This window comes from Brachypodium distachyon, chromosome 1 (assembly GCF_000005505.3).
Source record: "Brachypodium distachyon strain Bd21 chromosome 1, Brachypodium_distachyon_v3.0, whole genome shotgun sequence".
NCBI lineage: Eukaryota > Viridiplantae > Streptophyta > Magnoliopsida > Poales > Poaceae > Brachypodium > Brachypodium distachyon.
In genome coordinates, this window is record NC_016131.3 from 25,992,612 (window position 1) to 26,006,718 (window position 14,107).

Below are 14,107 nucleotides of genomic sequence, written 5' to 3' on the forward strand. Positions count from 1 at the left end.
TGGTTTGCTTTCTTAACTCAATGATACAGAGACAGCATTTGTTTATTTTCCGAACAACGTGAGGTCTCACATTGCACGTTAACCATAAAAAGTCATAAGGGCAGTCTGTGCTCTACCGTGGATTGTATCTAAATTCACCACGTCAGATTTTTTTTTTGCTTAGGTGGAACACTAATTAAGAGGAGAGAGAAGAAAATGTTCCTTCCTCGTTTACCGCTAGTGCTTAGGCAAACGAAGGAAGAAGCACTAATTGCTGGGACCCATCACATGATAAATTGCACTGTGAAGATTGTATCTTAATTTTCACCAATTGATTTAAACCGTTCCGCGTCCTAAGGTTAGTCACAGTGGTGAGTAACTTAGAGTGGTAACATGCATATGTTACTAGTCTAAGTTATTATCTTCATAGTGGGTACTAACATATATGTAGTGTCATTAATTGTGTTGTAGACTCATCTTGTCTTGATTTATGTAATGTTATGATAACTTATTTAGTTACCACCTCTCTCTTTCTTCATTTATTGCCATGTCATGTCACAAAAATGCTTAGTTGGCATCTATTTTACTACCAAGTTACTTGCACTATGATTAGTTTAAGGTCATTTCGATCCTAGCCTAGAAAACATGGCTTTTCCAATTAATACGGTGATATGGGCTACTTCTTCTCTACAAGCATAGTCAACTTTGGGAGATGTTTTCAGTGGGTCTCTAGCTGGTGTTAAAAGTTTTAGATACCTACCTTTTATACTGAATACAATGATCGAGTCCTGATTTAGTGCTGTTGTAATAAAATAAAACTCTTATATGGGTCGGGCCGTAAATCCTACGTGGCGGCGACAAGTCAACATTCCGCAAGCGCGAGTCAAAGACGTCTACGTGGCGCGGTCAATCCTACGTGCCAAAGGAAGACTAGTCAACGAGTCAAACCTCCCATGCCATGGTCAAAGGGTCAAATGAGCTAGAGTGGGGCGCAAGAAAGGTGTGAGGAAGGGGCTCTTAGTCCATGGTGGACTATGGACCAAGCCCCTCTTTTTCCCCATGGTGCACACAAAAGTTGTGGACCAAAAGAGCTACTTTTACCATTTTGTCCCCACTTTTCTCTCTCCCTCAAGGGTAGCCATAGTCATTTGTCATGGACCCCTACGCTATAAATACCCCCCATGGGGGCATGTATCATTCACTCTCACTTGAATAAACTCAAGGGAGAGGGCTAGAGCCTCTTGCAAAGAGCTCTAGTTTCGAGATCCGGGAAGACGCATTCGGTCCGGACTCAAAGGAGAAGGGGTTGGGTTGGAGTTCCGAGGGTAGCTTAACCTCGATACTTGGAAAGATGTGTTCGGTCCAAGTACGAGGTGGCCCCGACGAACCTCTCGCCGAAAGGTGTCTTGGAAAGATCCGCTCGGCCCAAGCCCTAGGCTAACAACCCCCTTGAAGTTTTTCCTAACATAGGATTAAGTTGCACCCGCAGGGTCGACCGAACCTATTCAAAAAAACATCGACGTGTCAACTTGTCCAAATGTACGGCGACCTTCGCTATAAGGCCGGCGTACACGCCCTACCTTTATCCCCATACTTGTGCCATCGAGCATTGGCACCCCATACTCTAACTGTTGTCGAGAACAACAACAAGTACAGTTTATCTGTTTTTCCATAACTCGGCAATAGTCGCATGCTAAACAACTTTTGAAAGAAAACAATAATAGCAAATGTTTTGTTTATTATCAAGTCGAAGTGGTCGTAGAGAAAATTGAAGTATAGTGCAATTCTGGACTTGCATCGTATCTTAGACGTTGCAAACAAGTGTCTATGCAATGCGGTGCATATGGTCCCATGCCAAACGGTATCCCCTCGATCTCTTGTTGAAAATACAATCAATAAATAGTCTGAAATACTTTCCTCCTTTTCACAAAAGTCGGAGTACAACAAAAGCACACATGCTGAAAGTGAAATTAATAAAGAGAAAATTACTTAAAACCATCACATTTGAGACACGTGTCAAGAAAAACCACCTTTAAAAAAAATCAAATCACCACCGTTTTTGGGATACATGTCACTCCGAACACTAATCTTTCAGTTGAGCACGAATTGACGGCAAACCTGACAATGGGGCCCACTTGTCGGAGCCAACGTGGCGCCACATCAGCACTTAACACAGCCCACGACTGGTCTCTTCGCTGACGTGTGCTTGGCATTGCCAGCGAACAACGAAGAGGCGGCGAAGGCGGGACTGCATGTGGCGGCGACTGCAACTCACCCGCCCCCGCAGCGCTCTCCCTCTCGCCCCTCTATTTCTCCCTTGCTCTTCTTCTCCCCCAAGTTTTTCTCTCCCTCACTCTCTGCTCTTGCTCCGCGACCGTGCCGAACTCCTCCGGTCGCTCCCCATCGATTCGACCGCCCCCAAGACCCCTGACCCCACCACAGCCTCGCGGACCCACAGCCAGACCACGTGGACCTCGCCTTGCGCCCGAATCAGCTGAGCCGTGAGCTTCTTCCCCAACTGCGGCGACGGCTACATCAGCGGCTAGGAAGGGGCTCCAAGGCGAGGGCGCTCAGATTCGCGTCGGCGCCAAGGAGATGTGGGCGAGGGCTCGAGGTAGCATCGTGATCCTCTCGCGTGCAGCACAATAGCGCGGGGCAGCAATAGGGGCGGCACAACTCTCGCCGGAGTTGGAGCAGGCGAGGCGGCTCGGTGGGGAAAGAAGAGCAGGAGAGGGACCGCTCGGGCCAATGGACGGGAGGCACTGCCACGAGGTCGACCAGCGACGGGGATTCCTGGTGGTGGCGGGGAGCCGGCGGAGCTGGGGCCATGGCGGCAGAGCAGGGGATTTTAGCAGCGGCCATGCCTACAGACGGACGAAGGCGGGCGCGAGGAGCGGGAGGTCGGCGGCGGCCGCGGGCGAACGGAGGCCGGCGCGAGGAGGGAGCAGAGGATTTTAGGAAGAAGGTGATTGTCCAGCGTGGCGCCACGTTGGCTCCGACAAGTGGACCCCATTGTTAGGTTTGCCGTCAATTCGTGCTCAACTGAAAGATTAGTGTTCGGAGTGACATGCATCCCCAAAACAGTGGTGATTTGAAAAATAAATAAAAAAGGTGATTTTCCTTGACATGTGCCTCAAATGTGGTGGTTTTAAGTAATTTTCTCATGAATAAATTAAGTAGTAGCATGTGCGTGGTACATGGGATGTGGACAGCATGTCCTTATTGTTGGGAAATCAGAATTTGGACAGAATTAGGCATCCTGTGAAGAACTAATCATACTTATTTTGAAGAAAGGACACTCTTGATTTTGCAACAGATGGAGTGAGATAAAATCCAAGTGCGTCGACGGTTGACCCAGCTTGTGCAAAGAAACCCATAACGTCATTGTTATTGCCCTTGTCGGGACGCTGAAAGGAGTACCATTTGCTTTCCCAAATGGTCCATATGTCGTGACATTGGTGACAAAAGTAAGTGATGTCACAACAGTGTTTCCCATAAAGTCGACGGTTGTCCCGCTGATTGTCTTTATTGTCTCTGAAGGAGCAAGTACGATCTGCAAGGAAACAAGTTTCTATAGTTAATCTCACCCCGGGTGTGCATCTATGTTATTCAGGGCATCCATAATAGTAGGGTAAACGTTGACTCTCCATTGTCACCTATAGACGACGGTAGCATAATATATACATAGTTGTGTCTTTAAACAAACTCTACATGATCTGTTAGCATTGTGATGGTGTGAAATGGTAACATCGTCGACTCTTAGGTGACTCTTAATCCATTCTCGACTAAGAGAACTCTTACCTCTCTTTTTTTTTCTACATCAGCAATTTTCGAATAAAAGTCAACTAAGAATTGACCCGCTAGCTTTGTGGATGCCCTTGCACGAAATTAAACCTAACTAAAAAGTATACAAATTAAAATACACTCACCGTGAACGTGAGCCCTCTGTTTCCTCCCCACGGACCAGCTGTTTGCTTCTTTCCAGCTTGATCAATGTAGGAATACGCAATTGAGTCGATGACTTCACCGCTTCGGATTGTCACACTCTCAATAAGTCGAGGGGGCTCTGGGATGTCATAAGATTTCCCTCCGCTGCCACCCACTAGTCCAACCTGTGACGCTCGACAATCTTCCCACTCGATTACTTGGATACAAGTTCCTCAGCGTCACGCCGAGATGCACAAGTCTCTCAGATTCGAGTACTTGGAGAAGAAGAAGATGGGAAAGGTGTTCAACTTATGCTGTTACAATGATCAATGCCCTCGACAACTTGCAGGAAACCGATAAGTAGTGTCGCCTTCCTTCGTGGCCGAAGTGGGGCTCGCCTGTCTTGGGCCTGGCCTTCTCCCTGGCAGCCCACTGAGCGCGCGCCAGCCTTCTGCTCCTCTTCTCTTCTCGCTTCTATGCTGCCCGAGTCTCTCTCCATTGTTCACCATCTAGGAATGTCGTGACAATACCCCCTCCTAAAGATGCAGCATGCCCCCATGCTGGTGCTTCAGAGAATTTCTGATAGAGAGAGTGTAGTCCTTCCCAAGTTGCATAGTCATCTGGAAGACCAGTCCACTGCACCTGTGGCACCAATTTCTTTCCTTGTTTGACCAGGCGCTCACCAAGCAGCGTGCGAGGAACCGATGTTGCCACTTCCTCCAACTCAAACACTGGCAAATCCACAGCAACCTGAGTGTCTGCTGAAACAACACGCTTCAACTAAGATACATGCACCACGGGGTGAACCTTTGAAGAAGGAGGTAACTGGAACTTGTATGACACATTGCCCACTCGTTGAAGCACTTTGTAAGGACCAAAGTATCTGAAGCACTTTGTAAGGACCAAAGTATCGGAAAGATAGCTTCAGAGAGGAGCGTTGCGCCACAGACTGCTGCACATATGGCTGCAAACGCAAAAACACCATATCACCAACAGCAAAGGACCTTTCCGAGCGATGTTTGTCGGCCTGCCGTTTCATACGCTGTTGGGCACGGGCCAGATGCTGCTGGATGAGCTGCTGCATAGAGGCACGCTCGGCCAACCAGTGTTGCAATTCCAAAGGAGCCAAATCAGCAGGAGGTGTAAGCCCAAAATGCTGAGGTTTGTACCCATACAAAACTTCAAACGGGGAACAACCAAGAGCAAAGTGAAAGGAAGTATTGTACCAGAACTCATCTTGGGGCAACCACGATGCCCAGCGCTTGGGATTGGCGTGCACAAAACAGCGCAGGAATGTCTCAAGACATTGATTCACACGTTCAGTTTGCCCATTGGTCTGCGGGTGATAAGAAGAACTGAGATTCAAAGTTGTGTCGGCCATCTTGAACAGCTGCTGCCATAGCTTGCTTGTGAACACTTTGTCGCGATCAGAGATGATGGACTGAGACAACCCATGGAGCTTGTATACATTGTCAATGAACGTTTGAGCAACAGACAATGCAGTGAAGGGATGTCGAAGGGGCAAAAATTGGGCATACTTGGAAAACTTGTCCACGATGACGAGGATAGTGTCATACCTCTGAGAAACTGGCAACTGTTCAATGAAATCCATACTAATGGTATGCTAGACTTTAGTTGGAATGGGTAGTGGTTGGAGCAGACCTGGTGTTTTAACATGTTCGCCCTTTGCTTGTTGGCAAATCTGACATTGTTGCACAAAAGCAGTCACATCCTGCTTCATGTTTGGCCAAGAGAACAGATCCTCCACCCGTTGGTATGTGGCAAGAATATCAGAATGCCCCCCAACAGCACTGTTGTGTAACGCCCGCAAGATAGCCTGATGCGCTTCCTTGTGGCCACCGAACCAAATTTTCCCCTTATGACGAATGACACCATTCTGAAGAGAGAAGTGGTGGGCATTCGGGCTTTGGATGGCCAGTTCAGTGAGCAATTGCTGAGCTTGCGCATCCTTGGCGTAGCCCTCGACAATGATCTCCAACCAACGTGGTTGCACGGTAGATAAACTGGACAATTCAGCATCATGCACACGCCTGGACAAGGCATCAGCAGCCGAATTTTCCACCCCCTTCTTGTAAACAATTTTGTAGTGAAAGCCTAATAGTTTGAAGAACGCTTTCTGTTGCATAGGTGTATTGGCCTTGTGGTCGCCCAATTGACACAAACTGCGATGATCAGTGTAAATGAGGAATTCTCCAGACTGTAAATAAGACTTCCACTTGTCAATAGCCATCAAAATAGCCAAGCATTCCTTGTCATAAGTTGACAATGTCTTGTTCTTACTGCCCAAGGCTTTGCTCATGAAGGCAATGGGATGGCCCTGCTGCATGAGCACAGCCCCTACACCTCCGTCAGATGCATCGGTCTCAAGCACAAATTGCTTGGAAAAATCGGGCAATGCCAAAACAGGAGCTTGGACCGGTGCTTGTTTCAGAGCCACAAAAGCTGCGTGTTCCTCAGATGTCCATATGTACAGCACATGTTTCTTCAACAACTGAGTGAGTGGCCAGCTAATCAGCCCATAATTCTTAATGAACTTGCGATAATACACTGTCAGCCCAAGGAATCCTCGCAATTGCTTAGTATTCGATGGTATGGGCCACTCCTGGACAACACTAATCTTCGCTGGATCTGTGGCAACACTAGCACCACTGATGATATGGCCTAAATATTCCAAGGATTGCTGAGCGATTGCTCCGCTTGACATAAAGATTGTGCTGGCGCAATAAGAGAAACACGTCACGGAGATGCTGATTGTGCTCAACCAAGTCCTTGCTGTATACCAGAATGTCGTCCACAAATACGAGTACAGACTTGTGCAATTTAGATGCAAATACCAAGTTCATGACAGATTGAAATGTCGCCGGTGCCAACGTGAGACCAAAGGGCATGACACGGAACTCGAAATGCCCATGGTGCGTTCGGAACGCTGTCTTTGCTTCATCTTGTGGTGCTAGGCGAAGCTGATGGCAGCCCGAACGCAAGTCCAACTTGGTGAAAAAATGTGTACCAGCCAATTCATCTAGCATCTCATCGCCGACTGGCATAAGGTACTTGTCCTTCACCGTGACGGCATTCAAATGGCAATAATCGACGCAAAAACGCCACGTGCCATCTTTCTTCCGCACGAGCAGAACAGGAGAAGCAAACGGGCTATGGCTCTGACGGATGATTCCTTGTTCAGCATGGCACGAACTTGCTTCTCAATCTCATCCTTCTGTTGCGGTGAATATCGATAGGGTTTGACAGCGACAGGTTTCGTGCCGGGCAGCAGGGGAATCTGGTGGTCATATTCTCGGCGAGGCGGTAAGCCCTGTGGCTCCTTAAAACAATCAGCGAATTCATCCACGATAGCCTGAATTGGAGCAGGAGTTGTTGCCGACTCAACTGACTCACTGACAGGACAGAGCTGAATTAATTGTGCTAACTCACCACGATTGATCAACGAATGTAATTCCAATGCTGAAATCTGAGCGCAACTCTTGACATCATCTTTCAGTCCACGCAACGTGATGCGCTTGCCAGCATGTTTAAAACGCATCGTCTTCTTTTGCCAATTGACCCACATATCGCCACAGTCTTCCAACCAATCCATGCCCAAGATAATATCATAGCAAGCAAGCTCGAGAACTCTGAGATCGTCAGTGAAAGTGTGCCCTTGGCATGACCACACTGCATGAGGAATCTGGGAAGTACATAGTAAGTGTCCCCCATTGGCAACTGTCACTTTGGCCATCGGAACAGGTTCAGACGCCAACTTCAGAGCTGTAACAGCAGCAGCACTAATGAAGTTACTTGAGCTACCAGAGTCAATCAACACCAACATGGGCCGCCCATTCAAGACAGCATGGAGTCGCATTGTTTTGCGCCGCGTTGTGCCAGTTGTTGCACACTGAGACAAATGCATGAGACCTTCTTCAGATTCTGACCCAGAATGTTCATGGGAAGTGTTAGAGTCTTGAGCAGTATCTTCTTTACTCTGGAGTAGACACAGGAGCTCATTAATCAACTGCACTTGTACTGAAGGCACACACTTATGTCCCCTATGATATTTTTCACCACACTTGAAACACAAACCCTTCTCCCGGCGCATGGTTTTTAAAGCCTCCAACTTCTGCTCCAGTTTACTTTTGTCCTCAACAAGTAACTTGGGCGCCGGTCCAGGCCCCATTAAGCTCTTCTGGTGACTGAAAGACTTATACACTGGCTTATAATCATGCTTGTATCTACTACTCGTTAACTGACGAGCCTCCTCAAGCAAATCTTCCTGTGTTTGAGCTAGAGACAAAGCTGCATCTATAGTACTTGGTTTATGCAATCTAATAGCAGACTGAATATCTGGTTTGAGTCCTTTCAGAAATTTGTTGACAAAAAAGGCCTCATCATAGTGCTTGTTATGCATAAGCACACGGTGGGTCAATTCCTCGAAAGCATGGTAATACTCATCTACTGTACCAGCTTGCACAATGGGTTCCATTTTATCCAAATACATGTGTCGCACCAGTAGCACCCGGGTACCACCGTTGCTTAATGCGTGGGTCGCCTCGTTTGCCCCGGCAAGGGCCGCACCTTGGGCAGCACCGCCCGAGCTGCCCGGAAAGTCATCGGCCCGGCAGGACTAGCCGGACTGCGGGGGTCACCCCGTAAGGCAACAAGAGAATCTCCGTCAGGGCGCCCCCCGGGAAGGTCACTTGCCGGGAGAGCGCTCCCTGGCGCAGGCACTTACCACAGGGTCGGTACCCATCAGGCAGGGCATTGACTCCACGTGGCCCCTCGGCAGGCTCCACGCAAGCAGGGCTGGTCAGGGCATGGAGTATGGCACAAGCAAGCATTAAATGCTCCGACAGGAGGGTGGTTCCCTGTCAAGTCAGCCCACAGTGAATGACTCTCAGTGAATCGAAGGCACGTACCGTCCCAGGTACAGTGCTTTGTGCCATGCATGCATGCCAGCGCAGCGAGGGGAAGCTGCCTAGGGTCTTTGCTCGAAACTTGTCCCCCATGCACCGAGGCACCTATGATATCCCCTTGAGTATAAAAGGAGGACCAACACAGAGGTCAAGGGGTTTGGTTCTTTCTAGTTTTAGCCCAGAAATAGCAAGTAGCCACTTAGCAGTAAAGGAGAGAGCGCCCAGGGACTCCCCCGGCAATCTGTAAAACACTTGTTCATTGGCTAATACAAACTCAGAAGCAGGACATAGGACACCTCAGGGTGGCCCGAACCTGGGTAAACGGACCTGTGCCTCTTTGCGCTTGACATTGGCCGCACCGGCGATCGCCGGAGCGATCCCCAACGCCCACTGCCGAACCTGAAAGGGGGTGCCTAGCATCCTCGGTGTCTAAGCCCGGGCTACGACATTTGGCGGGCCAGGTAGGGGTGCGTGTGGAGAGCTCGCCGGAGACCGCCAGTGCCGTCGTCTACAGCTACGTCAGCTTCATCTTCTCCGACGACATTTCCTCCTGACCTACACATTGGGGATGCATGCCATCGGTGCCGATGACAATGTCAGGGCCAACTGGCTCCCGATGGTCCTCAAAGGATCAGCGAGGACCTAGCTGCTCAACCTGCCCGCCGGGTCCATAGCCTCCTGGGCTGACCTGCGCGAGCAGTTTGTGAGCGCGTTTCAGGACTGCTACAAGCGCCCAGGAACCATGGCGGAGCTTCACACCGTTGTGCAGAAGCCAGGGTAGACGTTGCGAAGCTTCGTCAAGCGCTTCTCTAGTCTCTCCTACTCCATTCCTGAGGCGGAGGCTGCTGCCATCATCAATACCTTCGCCATTGTCGTAGCACGGGGCTTAGACACTGGGGATGCGCGGGCACCCCCTTTTAGGTTCGGCAGTGGGCTACGGGGATCGCTCCGGTGATCACCGGCGGGGCCAATGCAAAGCGTATGGAAGCAATGGACACGGGAGCACTTTTTACCCAGGTTCGGGCCACCCTGAGGTGTAAAACCCTACGTCCTGCTTGTCTGATCTTGTAATTAACCGAGGAATTGTGGTTTACAGGTTGCCGGGGGAGTCCCCGGGTACTCTCTCCTTTTGGCTAAACGATGCTTACTACTTTGAGCTACTGCTAGTGCAGAACTATGAGTCGGTCGAACCCTTTGACCGTGGGCAGGGGTCCTCCTTTTATAGCCAAGGGGATACCACAGGTGCCACGGTGCATGGTTTACAAGTGGCGAGCAGGGAGCTCGGGCAGCTCCTCCTTGGTGCGCTAGCATACATGCAAGAACACTAGCCTTGTAGCTAGGGGTCTAAGGCCAAAAAACTACTCTTGAACAGCCACGGTTTGCTTGACTTGACGGGGAATCCCCTTTCTGTCGGTTCATTAAATGCGCCGTGCGCTTCACTCCTTGTCCTCACGTACCCTGCACAAGGTGCCTTCCGCGCGCCCACGTGGCGCCGCTGTTCTACTTGCTCGGTCCCGCTCTCGCAACAGAAACCTGCGCCCGGGTGCGCCCCTCCCGGCAAGTACCTTCCCGGGAGGTGGCTAGGCGGGAATTCTCCCCCGAAGCCCCGCTAGCCCTGTCGGGCTGGTAGCTTGCCGGGCAGCTCGGACACTGTCGCCCGGGGTGTGGTCCTTCCGGGAAGCAAGCGAGGTGACCCACGCGTCGTGCAGCGGTGGTAACCCGGGTGCCACTCATGCGACAGCCATCAACGTCCGTGACCCCAAGATGCGTGAGAAGCTGAGCACGCACCGGATCCGGACGACACAAGAGCTCTACGCCTTGGCGCACAAGTGTGCCCTGGCCGAGGAAGGGCGCTTGGTGTCCGAACTTGCAGCCAAGGCTGCCGCAAGTCCCGCTAAGGGCTCACAGAAGAAGGGCTCCCGGAAGCGCAGTGGGAAGCAAGTGCTTGCCGCGGAACCGGGGGCTGCCTCGAGGCCTGCGAAGAAGGCCTCACCCGCTGGTGGGTCTGGTGGCAAGCCGGGCGGCGCGCCCCGCTGCCCCATCCATGCCAACGCCACCCATGACGCGCAGAATTGTCGCATCCTGCAGGGCATCAAGCAGAGGCGCGAACAGCGCCACGAGGAGCGCCGAGTAGCCGGCGCCTGCTTCAATTGCGGGGACATCGGGCATCTCTCCCGCGAATGACCCCAGAGCTGGAGCGAAGCCTCCCGGCGGGGATGCCGGCAGAGAAGAAGCCCAGGGGGATCGAGCCCAAGCCCGCGTCGGCAGGGAGCAGCCTCCCCGGGGACGAGACAAGGCTCGCGCTGAGGAGCAGCCCGGGTCCGACTACAGTGAGGGCGACGAGACAGGCTTCCAGGAGCCCCGCGGCGTCGCCTGCATCCATGGGGGGGCTTACGCTCTCTCATCCCATAGCGCGGTGAAGCGCCTCACTCGGGAGGTGTGTGCGCTGTTGCCGAACATGTAACCGCAGCAGCCGTTGAAGTGGTCGCACGTGCCGATCACTTTCAGCCCCGACGATCGCCCCGCCCGGCAGCTGGGGTCAGGGGTTTTGCCCTTCGTGGTCTCACCGATCATCAACAACATGATGGTGACCAAGGTGCTGGTGGACGACGGAGCGGGGTTAAACCTCCTGTCCGCCAGGTTGGTGGAGAAGTTTCAGCTGCCGCTGGAGCAGATGAAGCCCACCGACCCGTTCCAGGGGGTGAACCCCGGAATCGTGCGCCCCCGGGGCGCATCACGCTGCCAGTTACCTTCGGGTCCCGGGAGGCGTTCAGAACTGAGCACATCGTGTTTGATGTGGCTCACACCCCGTTGCCGTACAACGGGATCCTTGGTCGGCCGGCGCTAATCAAGTTCATGGTGGCAACCCATTGTGCCTACGGCATGATGAAGATGCCGTCAACTTAAGGAGTCCTCTCCATCAAGTGCGATCTCAAGGACGCGGCTTGGTGTGTTGGCGGGGTCGGCTGGGCCGCCGCCGTAGCCGATTCCGGTGACGAAGGCGTCGCCGGAAGCGAAGGCTCGTTGCCGGGCGACTGCCCCGCAGCGAAGAATGCTCGTGTTACCCCGCAGCAGATTGCCGGGGGAAGCACAAGCTCGAGCTCGCGCCCTGGCAAGGGCCAGCTCAAGGAGGAGGCCGCCAAGGTGAATAAGGTGCCCCTCCAGGCCGACAACGAGGAGCGCACCGTCACCATCGGTGCGAACCTCGATGCCAAATAGGAAAGCGCCCTCATCACTTTCCTCCGGGAGAACGCCGACGTGTTCGCTTGGGAACCTTCGGATCTTCCCGGAGTCCCTAGAGAGGTGATCGAGCATCGACTTACGGTGCGTCTAGACGCCCGCCCCGTCAAGCAGAAGATCCGCCGGCAAGCACAGGAGCGCAAAGACTTCATCAAGCAAGAAGTGGACAAGCTGAAGGCTGCGGGGGCTATCAGGGAAGTACTGTACCCCACTTGGTTAGCAAATCCAGTTGTAGTGTCCAAGGGGGAGAATAAATTACGCATGTGTGTGGATTTTACCGATCTTAATCATGCATGTCCAAAAGACCCTTTCCTTGTACCTCGCATTGATCAAATAGTAGATTCCACTGCCGGTTGCGATTTGTTGTGCTTTTTGGATGCTTTTTCCGGCTACCATCAGATCAAGATGGCAGTCGAGGACGAGGAAAAAACGACGTTCATCACCCTGGTTGGCTGCTACTGCTACACGTGCATGCCTTTCGGGTTGAAGAACGCGGGCTCAACATTCCAGCATGCATTGCACGAATGTTTGGGACCCCAGCTAGGCCAAAACGTTGAGGCCTACATGGATGATATCATCATCAAGTCAAAGCGCGGGGACTCGCTTATTGATTTCTTGCGGGAGACGTTTGATAATCTCCGCAGGATTAAGCTCAAGTTGAACCCTCAGAAATGCATTTTTGGTGGAGACTCAGGGCAATTTCTGGGCTTCTTGGTTTCACACAGGGGGATTCATGCCAACCCAAAGAAGATAGAAGCTATCGAGAAGATGGAGGCTCCTCGTAGGGTGAAGGACGTCCAACGCCTCAACGGCTGTGTAGCCACGCTGGGGCGTTTCATTTCAAGGCTGGGTGAACACGCCTTGCCTTTCTTCAAGGTAATGAAGAAGAAGGGCCCAATTGATTGGACCCCCGAGGCTGAGGCGGCGTTCCAGGACCTGAAGCGATACCTGAAGTCGCCGCCGATCCTCGTCGCCCGCAAGCCGGGCAAGCCGCCGCTGCTCTTCCTAGTGGCGACTGACCAAGTGGTAAGCTCGGTGCTTGTTGCCGAGAGAGAAGAAGATCTCTCGGGGGCTGAGCTTACGGGGCCGGGGGCTGAGTCAGCCCCGGCAACCGCCTGGGGCCCGGGAACCGCCCTCGAGCCGGCGGCGTTGACATCACGCAAGCGGCTCATGGAGCACCCTGTGTACTTCGTCAGCACGTTGCTGCGCGACGCCCGCGTGCGGTACCCGCAAGTACAGAAGCTCTTGTTGGGGATTTCGCTTGCATCACGCAAGCTGCGCCATTACTTCCAGGCGCACCGCATCACGGTGGTGTCCGGGTTCTGCCTCGAGCGGGCCCTCACCAACCGTGAAGCCACCGGGAGGCTGGCCGAGTGGAGGATGGAGTTGCCAGAGTTTGATCTGCACTTTACGAATACCAAGAGTATCAAGAGTGCCGCTCTGGCAGATTTCGTTGCGGAGTGGACCTCGATGGGCATAGAAGAAGAAGAGCCGGAGACCAGCCTGCCCAACAAGTTGGACGAAGGCCACTGGATCATGTACTTCGACGGCGCGTTCAGCCTGCAGGGGGCTGGCGCCGGAGTCGTTATCGAGTCACCCACGGGCGACCAGTTGAAATTCGCCATCCAACTTGACTTCCCCAACTCCACCAACAACACGGCTGAGTACGAGGGGTTGCTCGCCGGGTTGCGGGCGGCGATCGACCTCGAGATCAAGCGCCTGGTTGTTCGCGGGGATTCCCAACTTGTGATCAACCAGGTTAACAAGGACTACGACTGCCCGCAGATGGCAGCGTACGTGGATGAAGTCTGCAAGCTAGAACGCAAGTTCAAGGGTTTGCAATTTGAGCACGTCAAGCGCAAGGACAACTTCGCGGCTGATGAACTGTCCAAGTGGGCAGCAGAGCGCCGGAAAGTCCCGGCAGGAGTGTTCTGGCACAGGCAGACTGTGCCTTCAGTCACTCCCAAGCCGACTGCCGGGGAAGCCCCCCCGGCAACCGAAGGAAACCCCGCAACGGCGGGGGTCCATGCCGCCGA